This window comes from Macaca nemestrina, chromosome 9 (assembly GCF_043159975.1).
Source record: "Macaca nemestrina isolate mMacNem1 chromosome 9, mMacNem.hap1, whole genome shotgun sequence".
In the NCBI taxonomy this organism is placed as follows: domain Eukaryota; kingdom Metazoa; phylum Chordata; class Mammalia; order Primates; family Cercopithecidae; genus Macaca; species Macaca nemestrina.
In genome coordinates this window covers 4,098,111-4,115,143 of record NC_092133.1, presented here as the reverse complement: position 1 = coordinate 4,115,143, position 17,033 = coordinate 4,098,111, and the positions used below count along the sequence as shown (strand labels likewise).

At 41.3% G+C, this 17,033-nt stretch overlaps 1 protein-coding gene across 3 annotated transcripts in view; it reads left to right on the top strand.

Annotated features, from left to right (window-relative positions):
• The window catches only part of LOC105470645 (O-6-methylguanine-DNA methyltransferase), a 291,365-nt gene that overhangs the window by 158,479 nt on the left and 115,853 nt on the right, over window positions 1-17,033 (top strand). The window lies entirely within an intron of this gene.

The following is a 17,033-nucleotide window of genomic DNA, read 5'->3' as shown; positions in this document are numbered from 1 at the left end:
GAAAAACACTAGGAAGAAGTTCCAGTGAGCAAACATTTCCTGACGTGTTTCACGTTTTGCCCTGGTTTGAAGCAGGGCGTTTTGTGGAAGGTGGGGCTGGTGGATCTCTCGGTCGCTGGGCAGTGCTGGTCACTGCCTTTCTCTGGTTGAGCCGGCCTTGAGTCCTGGTGCCTGTGTCTGCCCTGGCATTGACCTCATGGTGTTTTCTGTGCGTCTCTGTGCTCATCTTTCTGGAACACAGCCCCTGAATAGAATCATTTGGCAAAACATCCCAGGAGAAAAAACAGTGGGTTTTACGTGGGGAAAGAACTCAATGAATCCACAGTTCATGTTGATGAAGGAGGCACTGCGTGTTGGGCTCAAATGCGTCTCGAACTGTGGGTGCCAAGGGACAAGTAGAGCTCAGACTGCTGGGAGCCTTGGCTGGAATAAAGCTGGCCCTCACGAGACTGTTAAAATACTTGAACTTTGAATTCAAAATCAGATTTAAGCTGACTTCACCCCTCTTCCCTTTCTTCTGAGGATTCTGGTTATTCATGAGACAGAAAGAAGGGTGGAACCAGGAGCTTATCCCCTTCCTTCCTCGCAAGCAGCAGCAGCAGCCATTGAAACCCAAAGACAGCAAGGGCTTCCTTCCCGCCCACTCCCAGCACCACTCCTGGGGGACCCATGTGGGAAGGGTTCTTCCCAACGCCTTTCCTGCAGCACACAGCACACGTCAGCCTTGCCCTGCATGCAGCCTTCCCAGCTGGAGCAGGTCCCGCCAGCGCCCTGCCAGGCGGCGATGGTCTACACCGCTGTTTCACCTTCCCCAGGTCTGTGGCATTAGGTCTTCCCTTGTGAGTGGCTTGTTTTCCTTTCAAGATCCTGTAAATAATTTGGCATCATTTGGACCACTTGATGCTTCTATATGAAACATGCCTTATAAACCCTTAGAACTGCATGATTTCAGATTACGGAAATATCTGCATGAGTATTGGTTGTGGTATCTCTGTACTAGAAATTTCAGTGCTACCTCTACACAAACAGACACACTCGGGGAGTGCTGTGTGTATTGTATGAGTGTATCATGGAATGTTTTATTGTCCCTGGTAATACATTTCACATCACAGGCTGTCTGTGGCTACTTATAAACCTTAGCTATTTGAATTTTCCCTCAAGCCTTCTTCTGGTGAAGCGTGGGATGGGGTCTTAGCTCAGTTTGGAAGGATGGAACAGTTAAGCAGTGTACGTTGCCACAACCTGGTGACTGGCACTGTGTGTGAGTGATGCCACTTCGGCACCTTCGCATTGATCATCTTTAGGATCCTTAGGATCACTGAGAATTAATCACCCTTTGCATCATAAACGTGTGTAAAGGTTGCTCCACATTTCTGCCATTGCTCACAGATAAAACACGCTCATGATCTCAACTTAATCCCAAGAGGATGTTTCCCCATCTATCAAAACCGCAGTGCGGGTTTTCACTGATGGGACATGGGGAAGGTATGGCAAGCTGGGTGGAGGTGTGTGTCCCGGGCTTTTCCAGAATAACCCGAGCCATCCCTCCTTGTGAGCACAGAATTACCCAGAAGGTTGAAAAGGAAAGCGCAGTCCATTGAAACAAATATGCAAAGTGATTTGTTCTTTTCACAGAGAAGGTAAATAGCACGTCAGCCGCCAAGGCCCTCACACACGTGGACCTGCCCGTGGAGCGATGAACTTGTAAAAGAACGTCGGGTGGAAGCGGTGAGAGGGCCTGGACAGTTCTGCAGCTGTGTTCTTTGTCTGGTTAATCGCGTGCATCTCCAGTCTGTGGCTGGCCAGCCGCGTCCACCTGTGTGCCCCAGGCACCCAAGGTGCTTGGTTAATATGCAGCTCTCTCAACATCTCCCCCTTAGGAGCAACAGGTACCCGGTGCTGATGTTGTCCGTCCAGATGAAAGGGCCTGGCCACTCTGATTGCACTTCCCTTTGATCTCCCTGTAGAAGGTCGGCTTGTCTGCCTAGAGATTCCTCTGAAGGGCAATTTAAAAGTTGGATTTGAGCAACATCAAGTGAAATGTCTCCCCATCTCATGCCGTGAGGAGCTCTTTGGTGTAGCTCATGGCTGGATGTGAGGAAAGGCATTAACCCTTCCTTTGAAACAAACTGTCTTGCAGGCTGAACTTGCCAGCTACCTTTCTCCTCTGCTCTCAGAAAAGAAAATATTTTCATTCTCATAACACTCCTAGGCCCTTGAAGATAAACTCATTGCAGTGTTTAAAATTTGTCCTGAGACCCTATTGCCTTTACTTTGTTAGTGTGTGTGAGATTGAAGGCCTGTGGATGGGTGAGATGCTTCGAACTGATAGAAAAAGAAAATAGAAGGAAAATTTTCATGGGCAGAGCTGAGACGCTGTCTCTCAAGGTGTTGTGATCAATAAAAGAATCCATTTTTAATGGTGAACTGGCAAAGGCTACTAAATACCAATTACGGAGTAAAGTGCCATGAGAAGGTAAAGCCACTTTTTGTGAATTATTTCATTGCACTAACGTGCTCACACTGAAAAACATGGCCAGCCTGCTTCCCACACAGTTCACTTAAAGAAAAATGGCTCACGTTAAAAATATTTGCTTTGTTTTGTAAATGTTTTAGAAAAGTGTATTGCTGTCCAGAAATCTAGACGTACACTTGTTTTGTGTTTAATGAAAAAGTGAAGGAAAAATATCTCGAAATCCCAAATCTCATTGATATCAATAGGATCACAAAAGTAAAGGCAGAAAAAGGAATTTGCTGCTCGTGTTGTTTCCCATCCATGTTTCCAGGTTATGTATTTTGTTTCGCAACTTTTATTTATGTTGGTGGAACCAGTCTGCTTTTTTTTGTTTTTTATTTTTGAGGACTAAGATCCCATTTCTTAGGAATTTGTAACTCAGCTGTGACAACGTAGCCTGAGATTTACACAGTCCCCGTTAAGGGTAGAAAATAGAGGGAGGGCTTAGCTCTTTGTTTTCATAGCTGTGTTAAAGAGCCAAATAGTAATTTGTTGACTGAATGTATTATCTGTCCTGCCATATGTTGTTCCAATGACGAGACAGAAGAAGAATGAAGGACTCTTACAATGTAAACTTCTGGAAATTATACTGTTTCAGGGTTGTTTACATTAATAACAACGATGACTTATATATATATATGGCTTTATAATATTTTGAGATTATAAGAGGTATACGTAGTCAGTATTGAAAATAAAGTATAAAGAAATTAAAAATTTGGATGGGCGTGGTGTCTCACGCCTGTGATCCCAATACTTTGGGGGCCAAGGTGGGTGGATTGCTTGATCTCAGGAGTTCAGGACCAGCCTGGGCAACATGGCCAAACCCTGTCTCCACCAAAAATACAAAAACTTAGCTGGATGGGGTGGTGTGCGCCTGTGGTCCCAGCTACTCAGGAGGCTGAGGTAGGAAAATCTCTTGAGCCTGGGAGTTGGAGGCTGCATTGAGCTGAGATCACACCACTGTATCCCAGCCTGGGTGACAGAGTGAGACCCTGTCTCAATTTAATAAATAAAATAAAAAATGTATATTTCTATCACAGATTTAACTATTATATTTTATCAGTCCTTCTAATTTCTTATTTTTTTTAGGAGACGGGCTCCCTATGTTGCCCAGGTTGGTCTTGAACTCCTGGGCTGTAGAGATCCTCCCACCTTGGCCTCCCGAAGTGCTGGGATTGCAGGCGTGAGCCACCGCGCCCAGCTTTCTAGTTCGTTTTTATGCCTACAGCATACAAATGTTAATAACACTGCATGTGTTGTAATGGGATATGCCTTTTCATGCAACAGCGTATGCTTTGTGCCACATCCTTAGACATGACTTTTATTGGATATGTAGTAGCCTGGTTTATGGATGTTTCATAATTTATTTAACACCCTGTGATTGGTGATGTAGCTGACTTTCATTTTTAACTGTACCAAATTGTGCTGCCATGCCATCCTGGAAGTGGATTGCACGTGGGTGCCTTGTATTTGATCAAGCACTTTCTTAAGCTGTATCTCAGTCGTTCGCACAAGAACTCCACGAGGCAGTGAGGCCACTGAGTAGTTACCTGTGTCGCAAGGGAAGAACTGAGGCTCACAAAGACTGATGTGAGTATCTTCACATGTGACTTCGCCAGTACCGGGCAAAAACACGTGGTAGAGGATTTTGAAATTCTCCTGATTGAAGACCAAGCTGGTGTTTGTCCCAACAATAGTGATTCCTTCATTTATCCCACAAATACTTAAATGCCGCATGTGTGTCAGGCACTGTCCTTGGTTCTGGTGAATGGAGCAGACCCTGCCTGCTGCTCAGGGGATGCCAGCTTGATTCTTTGGTAATTCTGGAAGGCTTGTGCACGTGCTGGAGTTTGGGGGAAAGAGTTGTGGACCCAGTCACATACCACAGTGGGTTCAAAGTCTCATCTTTATTCTGGGAGTGACTGGGTGTCTTTAAAAGCCAAGTTCAGAAGATTCTCATTTAATGATGTTTGATTCCATGTCTCATGCAGAGGAATACTTAGGTACGATGGAATGAGTTAAGTAAAGGGTAAAGTATCATTGAAATATATCATCTGAAAATAACTGCTTCATATCTCTTGTATCTTAAAGTATTTTCTGGAAAAAAATTATGTAAATTAAAACAAAATGCTGTTTTTCATCATTATATTAGGAAAAAATGTAAACACAAAATATTCAGTGTTTCGAAGGATGGCCGGAAATGGTGATGTTTTTCTATGATGCTGCTGATACAGTTAGTTGCTATCAGTCTTGTGACGGTATACATACAGACATAAAAATGTTAAAACCCTTCTTAGTACTCCCACTTTGAAAAAGTATAATCTAGAAAAAAATCTACATTGCAGCTTCTCTTATCATGGTGAAAAGGGAACCAACCTAGACGTCCAACACTAGTGAGATCATTTAGATAATACTGACACGTGGTCTCACCAAACCGAGTCAACATCTAATGCCTATGAGACTGTGTAGTCAGGGATAAATGCTTCCGTTAAGTGAAAAAGCGGAGTGTAAAGAGTATGCACATTAGAGTTACAACTGTGCCACGTGAGAAAAAGCTTGAAGTGAATACTCTCAAATGATGGTAGTGGCTGTTTTAGGGGTGAAGATCAAGGAATTTCCTATTTTTTCTTGTCTGTATTTCAAATTTTTTATAGTATAGTTATATTACTTTTTAAAACTAGTGACTTCATTTTATAAAATGACTTTTACTATTTTTAAAATTTAAGCAATACAAGAAAGCAAAAGAAATAACAAATTACCTCTCATCTCATAGCCCCTAAATGAGTAATGCTGACACTTGGTGAGCCTCATTCTAGAAGTCACTCTTTGCTTGCATAAACGCGTGTGTATATGTATAAAAATAAAGATAGTAACATAAACGCAGATATAAAAGGACAAATAATTTCAAATGAAAATAGATTTGTTTAATACAAGGTTCGTAAACATTGTCTGTGAAGAACCAGATAGTAAATATATTAGTCTCTGTCTCAGTTGTTCTGCCGTTTTGTAACAGCAATCATAGACAAAATGTAAATGAATTAATGCAGCCGTGTTCCAATAAAGCTTTATTGCTCTTCATTCTGTTTAGATCCATTTCCACCTGGCATCATTTTCTTCTGCCTGACAGTTTCCTTTACTCTTTCTCATTGTGCTAGTCTGCTGCAGGTGACTTCTTACAGCTTTTTAGTGCCCAAAAAGTCTTAGTTGCTTCTTGATTGTTAAAAGATATTTTCACTGGGTGTAGAATTCTAGATTGGCAGTGTTTTTTTTCCCCCAATACTTTACAGATTTTGTTACACTGCCCTCTTGCGTTTTTTCCATTAAGAATTCTGCTGTTATCCTCATGTTTTTTGTGCCTCTGCGTGACATGATTTTTTCCTCTGGTAGGTTGTAAGGCCCCTTATCATTTTTTTTGAACAATTTTATTGTGATGCATCTTGGTGTGGTTCTTCATGTGTCTTTTACTCAGTTTCACTGACCATCTTGTATCTGTGCATTTGTAGTTTGCATCAAATTGGAAAATATTTTGGCTATTTCTTCAAATATATTTTTTCCTTTTCCTTTCAGAAACTCCAACTACAGATGTGTACAATTTCCTGAAGTTTTTCAAAACCCTCACTGATAAGCTTTCTTCCTTTCTTCCTTCCTTTTGATTTCCTTTCTCCTCATTTTGTGTAGCTTCTGTAGGAATATATTCAAGTTCACTAATCTTTTCTTTTGCAGTGTCTAATCTATTATTTTCATTTGATGTATTTTTCCATTGTAGGTTTTTTTAGTTTTTAACTCTGAAAGTTCTATTTGGATATTTTTAAAAATATATTCTATAATTCTAATTAACTTTTTGAATGTCTGGAATATAGTTACATTAACTTTTTGCGTCCTCGTCTGCTAATCTTAACGTCTGAGTTAGTTTTAGGTCTGTTTCAGTTGACTGGTATATTTCTTCATGATGGATCATATTTTCCTGCTTCTTTGCGTGCCTGGTAATCTTTGATTGCATGTCCAGTATTGTGAATTTTACCTTGTTAAGTTCTGGTTATTTCTGCATTCTGATAGATTCCCTTGAGCTTTGTTCTGGGACACAGTTACACAGTTAAGTTACTTGGGAATAGTTTGACTCTTTGGGGTCTTGCTTTTAAGATTCATTAGGTAGAACCAGAGCAGTGTACTGAGGCCAGCCCCTTCTCAGCTACTCCCTGGATGGTCTGTGAATAGGAGGTGTTCCAGTGTGGCTGTTGGGAAATGTCATGCTCCCAGCCCTGCAAAAGCAGGGGTTACCGCCCTGTCATCATCACAGATGGCTCTTTTCCTGCCTGGGAGAGTTTCCTGACGTGGTGGTGCCCATCAGTACTCTGAGGAATATGTGAGAGTGGCCTGCCACAGATCTCAGGACTCCTCTTTCTGAGATGTGTCTCTGTCTCTCCAGTTCTGTCCTGCAAACTCTGCCTGTCCTGGTTTCCGGGCTCACAGCTCCATCCCCTCAGTTTGGGAGCTGGCCAGGCCCTTCCTGCATGCCCCTCCAGTGCAAGGAACTCTCAGGGCAGTCGCAGCCTTTACTTCCTTGGTTTTCTGTCACTCATGTGTCTCTGTCTCTCTCCAGTGTCTTGAAAAGTGTTGTTCTATTTATTTTTTTCTTTTTGGTTCTTTTTGGTGAGAGAGTCAATCTTGTCTCTGTTACTTATTCCATCTTGCCTGGAAACAGAAGTGCTGGGGTGTTTTGTAGAAAATAATTGTAAGGTATATAATTTGAAGCTGTGCTATTATAGTATTTACATGAAGTTTTAAAAAGAAACTTGCTTCCCCTAAACTTTCTGATCATTGATAGCACTTTTTGAGGCAGGGAGCCACTAGTGGTTAGTGATTACCTTACTTCCAAAGGACCCTCACACTGTAAACTAAGGACCCTTTGACAGGCTGGTACCGGAAGACCAGGCCTGCATCTGTCAGAGACAAGAATAAGACAGCTTCTCCTAATCAAGCTGCAAGGAGCTCCTGCTGTAATCACTCCAGAATATATATCAAGAGTGGATGTGTGTTCTCTATGGCAAAAAGCAGGCACTGGAAAATTTACATATTTTTCGTTTAAAATATGCTTACTCTCGGCCAATATGTTTGAACTGAAAAAAGATAGAACGTGGTTTTCTGAGTTATCTTCTTTCTTTTTTCTCGAATTAGTTAAGATTTATAAGGTTCTTACTCAGAAATACATGTATGAAGTACAGCATTCGTCTTCACAACACTTTGCTCTGGTTACAAATTTTTGTGATGGAGAAACCCCCAAAGTGCCTCCTGGTATTTTCTCGCCTGTGTCCAGCCAGAGATAGTGACCTTGGTCTAGATTGTCACCTCTGAACCGTTCCTGTAGAAGTGGGTAGACACCCCTTCAGGACCGCTGTAAGAATGGAACACATTAATGTATAACCAGCACAGAGGGTAGTATTCAGTAAGCACTCAATAAATGTTGGCTCTGAAGAGATTCTTGTTTGCGTCATTGAAAAGGGATCTTTGCAATGATGCTTATAGATAGCCCAGTTTGGGGTGACTCATACCTCTAAGCAACTGTCATTGAAAGAAGGCCTTAATGCTGACACTCACTGTTTCACTTTTACTTTTTATTTCTTTGTCTTGGCTCTCTGGCTAGGCCTCTAATATAGTTTTGAATAGAAGTCGTGATAATGGACATTCTTGTCTTGTTACTAAATTTAGAGGAAAAGCTTTCAGCATTCCACCGTTGATTTCCTGTACGTTCTATAGATTGTTTTATGGATACCCATTTTCCCCCATAATGAAAGTTCTTTTTGAAATTATATTATTTTTTCTTTAATGAGGCCATTTGCATATTTACATTTATGAGAAAATGTTTAAAAAAGTATGTGAACCTAAATTATATAATCTTTTGAGTAAATCAGAATTATACAATTGAAGAATAGTCTATAATTAATGATTTTCAAGTTATCTTTAGATTTTAAACTCATTAAATGAACATTGAAAGTTGTGCTTTCTAATTATAGAGCCAAGTTTAAATTGACAAGAGCAGCCACACTCGAGTTGTCTAAGTCAGAGCCTTTATAAACCTGTTGGATTTTCCAAGGGTTGCTTCTCTTGAATAAAAGTGTTTTTGTTTCTCACATATTTTACATTTTCAATGACCTGTTTAGGCAGAAGCACCTTTTGTCGCTAATTAGTGTGGTGTGACAAGTAACATAATGTGTATCTGAAAAGCTCCACTGGGTGTAAGTGGAGTTCACACCTCTTAATGAGTGCCTTCAAGAGTGTTTTTGTCATTCCCAGGGAGAACTAGTGCCCCTTGAACAGAAAACTGCTGTAAATGGAAAAAGGATGTGTCTTAGGAGCCTGGTATAAGTGCAGATGGGCCCGCCCTGTCCTCTGACTTCAGGGCCTTCCTCAAAGGCAAAATTATCTTTTGCAATGGGGCTCTTTCTCCTTGTCGGAATTCCTACATCTATAGTAATGGAGACGACTTGGGACCTTGCTTCAGGATGTATGTAGGTGCTCAACACAGGCTGATTTCTTTTTTTAATTTCTGGCAGAATGAACCACTTGAAAATGCATTTTCATTACGATTTTAGGAGGGCTAAGAGTAGATGAGGTAAGAGATCTGCCTAGGGGGCAAGATCGAAGGAGGCTGTCACTCTCAGATTTGTGCAAGTGACTTGTGTTCCCCAAATTCACATGTTGGAGCCCTAGCCCTGAGTACATCAGGGCGTGACTGTATTTGGAAATGGGGCCTTTATGCAGGTACTTAAAGTTAAATTGGGTTGTTAGAATAGGCTCTAATTCAGCCTGACTAGTGTCCTCATAAGAAGAGGAGATTAGGGCACAGACATACCATAGGCCTCTGTGCAGAGATGACCATGTGAAACGGCTGCAAGGGGTAGCCATCTGCAAGCCAAGAAGAGAGGCACCGGAGAAAATCAGCCCTGCCAACATCTTGAATCTAGACTTGCAGCATCCAGAGCTGTGAGAAAATAAATGTCTGTTCTTGTAAACCACCCAGTCTATGGTATTTTGTTATGGCAGCCTGAGCGAATTCATTCAGCAAGTGCCAGCCTTGCACTCGCAGGAGAGTAGAGTGCCTCTGTAGTGCTCACTCTGGTCTCAGGCTGAAAGTCTAGGTAGATGCACATTTTCCCAGTTGGCAGGTGCTGGCTCATGCTGAAGGGGATCATATGCTCAGGACTCCTGCTTTACGTACTTCAAAAGAAAACATGTGACGTGTTTCACTTAACTTCATCTAAATTTCCTGGACACACCAATCTGTAATGGTTTAGAACTCAACCCAGTGGTTATACAGCTTTCCTGAAGTGGAGAGGTGGGCTACTTATCTTATATGAGTCCCATGAGAACTAAAGAAAAATGGTTGAAAAAACAGATGGATGTCTCCCATCTCACATTCCCTCCAGGAAGGAATACTTGAAGAAATAATGGATATAAATTTCCTTGAATTAAGAACACGTGAAAGATTTAAGAATAAGAAGTCCAAAAGAGAACCAAAGAGGCAAAAAAAAAGAAAAAAACCCTGACATCTCTCGAGAAGAGCACAGTGAAATTTAACAATAGAGGGAGAAAAATCTAAAACATTAGCAAGAACAAAGAACACATATAAAGAACCTGTGGTCGTATTTGCTTCCGATTTGTCAACAGCAATATTGAATGTAAGAAGAAAATGGAGGAGTGTTTCTAGCGTATTAAAGGAAAATAACTTAGTTTTATATGCAGCTAAAACCTTAAAATATGAGGGCTTGGCAAGACTATTCTCACAAGGCCTCGAAAGTTACACCTTAACAATTACAATAAATGTAAATGAACTAAACTCATCAGTAAGAAAAAGACGGAAAAATGGAATATAAAATAAAATCCAAATGTACGCCTCTCAAAGGTTATCCAAAATATAAGGACTTTCAGACTTTGAGGGTAAATGGATGGGGAAAGAAGCATGTCAGGGAAATACCCAAAGAAAACTGGCATAGCTATAATGATATGTAAAATAGATTCTAAGACTAACAGCCTTGTTAGAGACAGAAAAGGTTACTACAAAATAACAAAACAAGTAAAATAAGTTAACAGAGTAAATAAAACTTAAATGACAAAATAAAAATAATATGTGTTCTTGAGAATATATAGCCATGGAAGTATACATTTTAAGAAGTTAGAAAATGAACAGAATAAACCTTTTAAAAAGCAAAAGAAAAGATAAGTGGAAATTAATGGAAAAAATACAACAAAGATCTTTAAAAAACCATGAATTGGTTGTTTAAGAGAAAAAAATGATTAAAGGTAAGATACCTGAAATGGCCATATTAGCATTAGATGATGTATATTCTAAAAAAAAGTTACTAGGGATAAAGAGAGATGTTACATAGCAATAAAATATTCAGTTCACCAAAAAGGCATAACGGTCTTAAATGACTACGTACCTGACAACAGAATTCCAAAATACATGAAGCAGAAACAGAAAGGAGAAATAGGTAAGTCCACAATTATAAATGAAGATTTCACCATTTCTTACTGATCAACAAATCCTAAAATCAGTAAGGATACAGACAATTTGAACAGCATTATCTACTAACTTGATGTAATTAACATTTCTGAAATACTCTGAACAAAGGCCAAGATGTGGAAAATCCAGAATAGTTGAAAGTTCTTAATAACCCGTCATTCAAAGAAGCCACAGGGAAACTTAGAAAGCATTTTGAATTACGTGAACATGAAAGCACAGCCTATCAAAAGCTGCAGGTTGCAGCTAAAAGTGTGCTTTGAGGGAAATTTATAACATTAAGTTTTTATAATAGGAAAAGGTCTCACAACAGTGATCTAAGCTGCTGCTTTAAGAAACCAGAAAAATAAAAGCAAGTCAAACCCAAGACAAACAGAAGGAAGGAGATAATAAAGATAAAAACAAAGATGAATAACATGGAAAACAGGAAAACAGTGGAAAATATCAATGAGTCAAAGAACTGGTTCTATGGAAAAACATTAAACTGATAAATCGGTGGCCAGGCTGACCAAAAAAAAAAAAAAAAAAGGAGAGTGAAGTCATATATTAACAATGTTATGATGAGAGGGGCCATTGCTACAAAACATACTGACACTGAGAAAAATAAAATAAGTGCATAGCAGGACAGTTTTGCTGCCTATATGTTTGACTGCTTGGATAGATGAATAACTTTTTTTTTTTTTCTGAGACAGAATCTTGCTGTTTCTCCCAGGCTGGAGTGCACGTGGCACGATCTTGGCTCACTGCATCCTTCTCCTCCCAGGTTCAAGCGATTCTTCTGCCTCAGCCTCCTGAGTAGCTGGGACTACAGGTGCGCACCACCACGCCCGACTAATTTTTGTATTTTTAGTAGAGATGGGGTTTCACCATATCGGCCAGGCTGTTCTCAAACTCCTGGCCTCATGATCCACCCGCCTCGGCCACCCAAAGTGCTGGGATTACAGGCGTGAGCCACTGTGCCTGGCCTGAATAGTTTTCTGAAAGGCACAGACTACCAAGCTCATTCAAGAAGAAATAGCCTTATATCTATCATAATAATTGAATTTATAATTTAAGCCTTTCGATAATGAAAATTTCAGACCTAGTTGTCTTCATTGGGGAATTCTACAAAACATTTATGGAAAAAATAATGTCTGTTCTAGAAAACTCTTCCAGAAAATACACAAGGAGGAGATACTTTCCAGTGCTTTATGATGGCAGCATTACCTTGATACTACAACCAAATAAAGGGATTAGAAGAAAATTACACACCAATATTCCTTATGTACATAAAATGCAAAAGTCCTCAGGAATATTAACTTGAAACCAGAAAATATATAAAGGATGATGGAACATGACCAAGTTGAGTTTACCTTATGAATGTAAAACTGTTCAGTATTTCACAATCAATCAGTTTACTGTATCAATAGGAAAAATGAAGATAAAACAGTGCTAATCTCAAAGAAATTTCCTGATTTGGTAAAAAGGAATCTATCAAATACTTATTGCTGACATAATAGCTAATGATAAAAGATTGAATGCTTTCCTCCTAAAATCAGAAATAAGATAAAGATGTCTGTCCACTCTTCCTACACCTATTCAGTGGAAGGTCCTAGCCAGTCCAGTACATCAAGGGAAAAAATGATTTTGGAAAAAGAAGAAATAAAACTTTATTTATAGAAGGCATGATTGTCTATATAGGAAATTCCCAAAAACCTACAAAACTACTCAACGTACAAAAAGCAATTGCCTTTCTAACATACTAGCAAATGAATATTGGATACTAAAATTTTAAATATAGTTCCATTTATAATAGACAAAAATGTGCAATAGTTTATGTCCAATGATATTTGCAAGATATACTGAAAACTACAAAACCTTAATGAAAGAAATAAAATAACGTCTAAAGAAATGGAGAGAGATACTGTGTTTTTAGATTGGAAGACTCAATATTGTTAAGGTGTACATCCTCCCCAAATTGATGAATTTAACATGACCCCAGTCAAAATCACAGCAGGACTTTTCCTAGAAACTGATAAGCCATTCTGAAATTTACATGGAAAAGTTCCAGTTGTACAAGTTTTCCAAAATTATTTTTGACAACCCATCACTAGAGAATGATAAAGTAACTGATCATACAATTCCTTCAAGAGTGATCATTAAAATCCGGATTTCACAGTTTCTTTTAGTTTGTATTTCACAAGATAGAAGCTTTACATTTTTCAAATTAAGGTAGTTTTCACCTTTGTGCATGCTACATCTTGGGGAAAATATTAAGGAGACAAAATGACTCACTGGAATTATTTTTGATTTTTTGATACTCGGTTGACAATTATAGTCTATGTTATGACAGTTATAGCCTGTGTCATACGTACTCAGAACTAACATAGTCTTCCTCAAAAATTCCCTGCATATTGGAACATTAGAATTCTTTTGGTTGGTTGAAGAAACATCCTAGAATTTAAAAATATTTTGTATCTAATATAATGCTGAAAACTTGAAATCCACATAATGTATGCGGCATAGCTAATATTAAAAGCATGTTCAAGGAGCAGCCTCTGGGGTTAATAGAGTTTAATTTGCAAGACAAATGAAGGCTTATTTTCTCCTAGGCTCTCTGCTTATAATTCTAGTAGGGCCACTTTTGAAGAATAGTACCTTCAACAGACACAGAGAACCCTTGTTGGACAGCAACAGAACCTGCTCACGGTGAGACCCGCCATCCCCTCCGCTCAGTGGGCACTTCCCACAGTGCAGAGCTGTGCACTGAAAAGCGCCTCACTCCCTGCACGAGGTTCCTCACACAACCCCACATCTGGGCAGGCAGGCGTGCGTGGGGGGCATAAATGGCTTATCCCTATGAACTTCATAATTATGAAATGTGGAAGTGGACAGTCCCATTGCCCCAGAAACAGTGGGAGAGCTTTTAAATAAATCCAGGTTTATCTGCATTTGGGAATATTCTGCATTTTTTGAAAATGATGTTCCCAGGAATCTTTGTAACCAAGGAGAATCCTTCCTGGAAACATTCCACATGAATTTTTCCAAAAAAAAAACTAGAGCATTAAGAACAATAGACAAAGGAATATGCTTTTCAAAATAGTGATTATCTCTGAAGGTGGGATTGTGGCTAATTTTTAACTACGCCGGTGTGACCCTGTGTGAGTCACCATGCCTGGCATCGGGTGTGTGTGGAGAGGGACACCCTTTGCAATTGCATTACACAAGTCTTTGAACTGACTGTCCTGCTCACTAAATGCTATTAGCATCTCTTAGTCCCTGTGGCAGCCAAAAATGCTTCCACGTTTTCTAAGCATTCTGCAGGTATATGCTCCTGGCCTGATTCAGGATAGACCAGTAACTCCTAAAAGTAATCAAAGAGGCCAGGTATTGTGGCTCACATCTGTAGTCACAGCTACTTGGGAGGCTAAGGCCGGAAAACCACTTGAGCCCAGAAGTTCAAGGCTGCAGTGAGCCATGATCCCACCAAGGCACTCCAGCCTGGGCTGCAGAGTGAGACCCTGTCTCTTAAGAAAATAAAAAGAAAAAGTAATAAAAGAGCATCAGGAAGCATAGGTGGTGCACCTCCTGTGTAGAGAAGGCTGGACGAGCGAATGTGTAGCTGCAGCTCCATTGTTAGTGATGACTTATGGATGGAAAAGGGAGTTTTGTAGCTGAGTGAAACCTGTTAGGAAACCAAATGCCTCTGTCATGTTTTTGTCTCGTGTGCTTCCCCCTTCACCTTCATCCTTGGGCCCATACTGTGGTCAACTGACAAGTACCCTGAGGTTAAGCGTCCCCCATGGCAGGTGGGGCTGTGGGGTAGGAGGAGGGCTGGGAGATAGGGGATTAGAGATCTATAAGAGAATAGAAAGTTTGATTCAAGGAGAAAAACTGGAATAAGCAGTTTGGAGAAGTCAGATGTTTAAAACATGAAAAGAAATGTAACTTTGGGTTGCAGTGGTTTTGAGTTTCCTGATCTTGATGTGCCAGGAACTCCCTGGGGGCTGACAAATCCAGGGAGAAGGTTCAAAGGCAGCGCGCCCGTTTGAGCTGGGCCAGGGCACAGAGGCTTGCTCAGAAGACATGGATGGTAGCAGAGCCTGGGCCTGAGAGCCGAGCTCCACCTTCTTCAGGCTCTTTCCAGCGGGGCGGGACAGGGACCCACACATGCTCAGCGACAGGGACTCTCAAGCCTGTGACTGTTTGTGCTGGTGGAAAGGGCACCAGCACACTGATTTCTTCCATTCACCCAGAAACGATTTCTTCAATGTTCACAGTAGTCTGTTAACCACCTCTTCATGGTGCATCTTTGAGCCTGTGTTTACAGCAGTCCTCTCTTTGGTCTTAACCCAACGTGGATTTTGTGGCATGCTACAAATTGAAGCATCAAAGCTATGCTTTTTACATTGACTTTTGAGAAATTCGACAGAGTTCTGAAACCCAAATCTTGACCTTTCATGGATATGGTGGTAACCTGACTTGAGGTTTTTTCATCTCTTTCCCAAACTACCTGTTCTTTCCATCAGCATTTTAAGTAGCTTGAGTTCTTGGTTTCACTCTTTAATACTTTGATGATGCAAATATCTGCAGATGCCTACTGTATGCCCAGCCCAGCCTCTCTACAGAGAGACCTTCCCAGCCAGCCGCCATCTAGCCCATCATGCTGTTGAGTGTTCTTCCTAGCAGCCATCATTATATTACTCATGCATCCATTTTAGGGGGTTATGATCTCTTCCATTGCTCCCCCCTCCCAGAGCAGTGCTTTGGGGGAGCCAGGTCTGTCTTGCTTCCGGTACACCCAGCCCCTGTAACTCTCTAGCAAATCCTAGATGCTTGGTGAGTGAGTGAATAAATTGAATAGACAGTGAGGCCACACGATTTTAAAAGTGACAATGGCAGTACACTGTGGCGTGTACTGGAAAATGAAGTCCAGGGTGCTGGGTGGCCTCATGGCAGGGAGGCTGCCCTAGGCTGGTGTTGGGACCAGGCAGCCTGAAGATGTGAAATTCAAGAGGACACAGCAAGAGGCTGGAAGGAAACTAGTTGGGGACAAGGGCAAGAGGACTCAACTGAAGGGGTCTCACTGCAGAGGGTCCCATGAGCCCATCCAGAATGCTTGGGTTCCCCCCACCCCGAGGCCTGGTGACAGCCCGTGGAAGGGCCGAGCCTGGGGAGCTCACACAGAGGCCTCAGTTCCTGCTTCCCTTTCAGACAGACATTCATCCTTCACTCTTCATCAGAAGGGAAATAAAACCTCCCAGATAGCGTGGTTGTGAGGATTAAATTAGGAAAAAAATAAAGCTATAACTTACTGGCCTTGCCCAGTGCTCCTGGACTGTGGTTAGTGGATGGGGCCCTTCCTCATCCTCCAGCCTCTTGCCTGCGTCTGTAGGGCTCACGACAGCCTGGAATTATTTCATTTGTGTGGGTCTTACTTTTTGCACGTCTCTTCACTGTGTGGCAGGCCCTGTGGAGGCAGAGCTTGGGTCTGTTTTGTCCACTTTGTTCCCAGTCCAGGCAGAAGGATGGACAGGGAGTAGGCGTCCAAATAATGAACCTGAAATGATTGAATGAATGCACTAAGCTCAAGTCCGGGTTTTCTTTACGTGGAAATTCTCCCATGCTGCTTTTTGCTCTTAGACTTGAGGATCAGCAGTGTTCATGTACTAAATCAAGCCTGAAAGCCCACCATTTTTTATTTTTATTTATTTATTTTTTGAGATGGAGCCTAGCTCTGTCACCCAGGCTGGAGTGCAATGGCATGATCTTGGCTGACTGCAACCTCTGCCTCCTGGGTTCAAGCGAGTCTGCTGCCTCAGCCTCATGAGTAGCTGGGATTACAGGCGCCCACCACCATGCCTGGCTGATTTTTGTATTTTTTTAGTAGAGACGGGGTTTCACCACGTTGGTCAGGCTGGTCTCGAACTCCTGACCTCAGGTGATCCACCCACCTCAGCCTCCCAAATTGCTGGGATTACAGGCGTGAGCCACCGTACCCCGCCGAAAGCCCACCCTTGG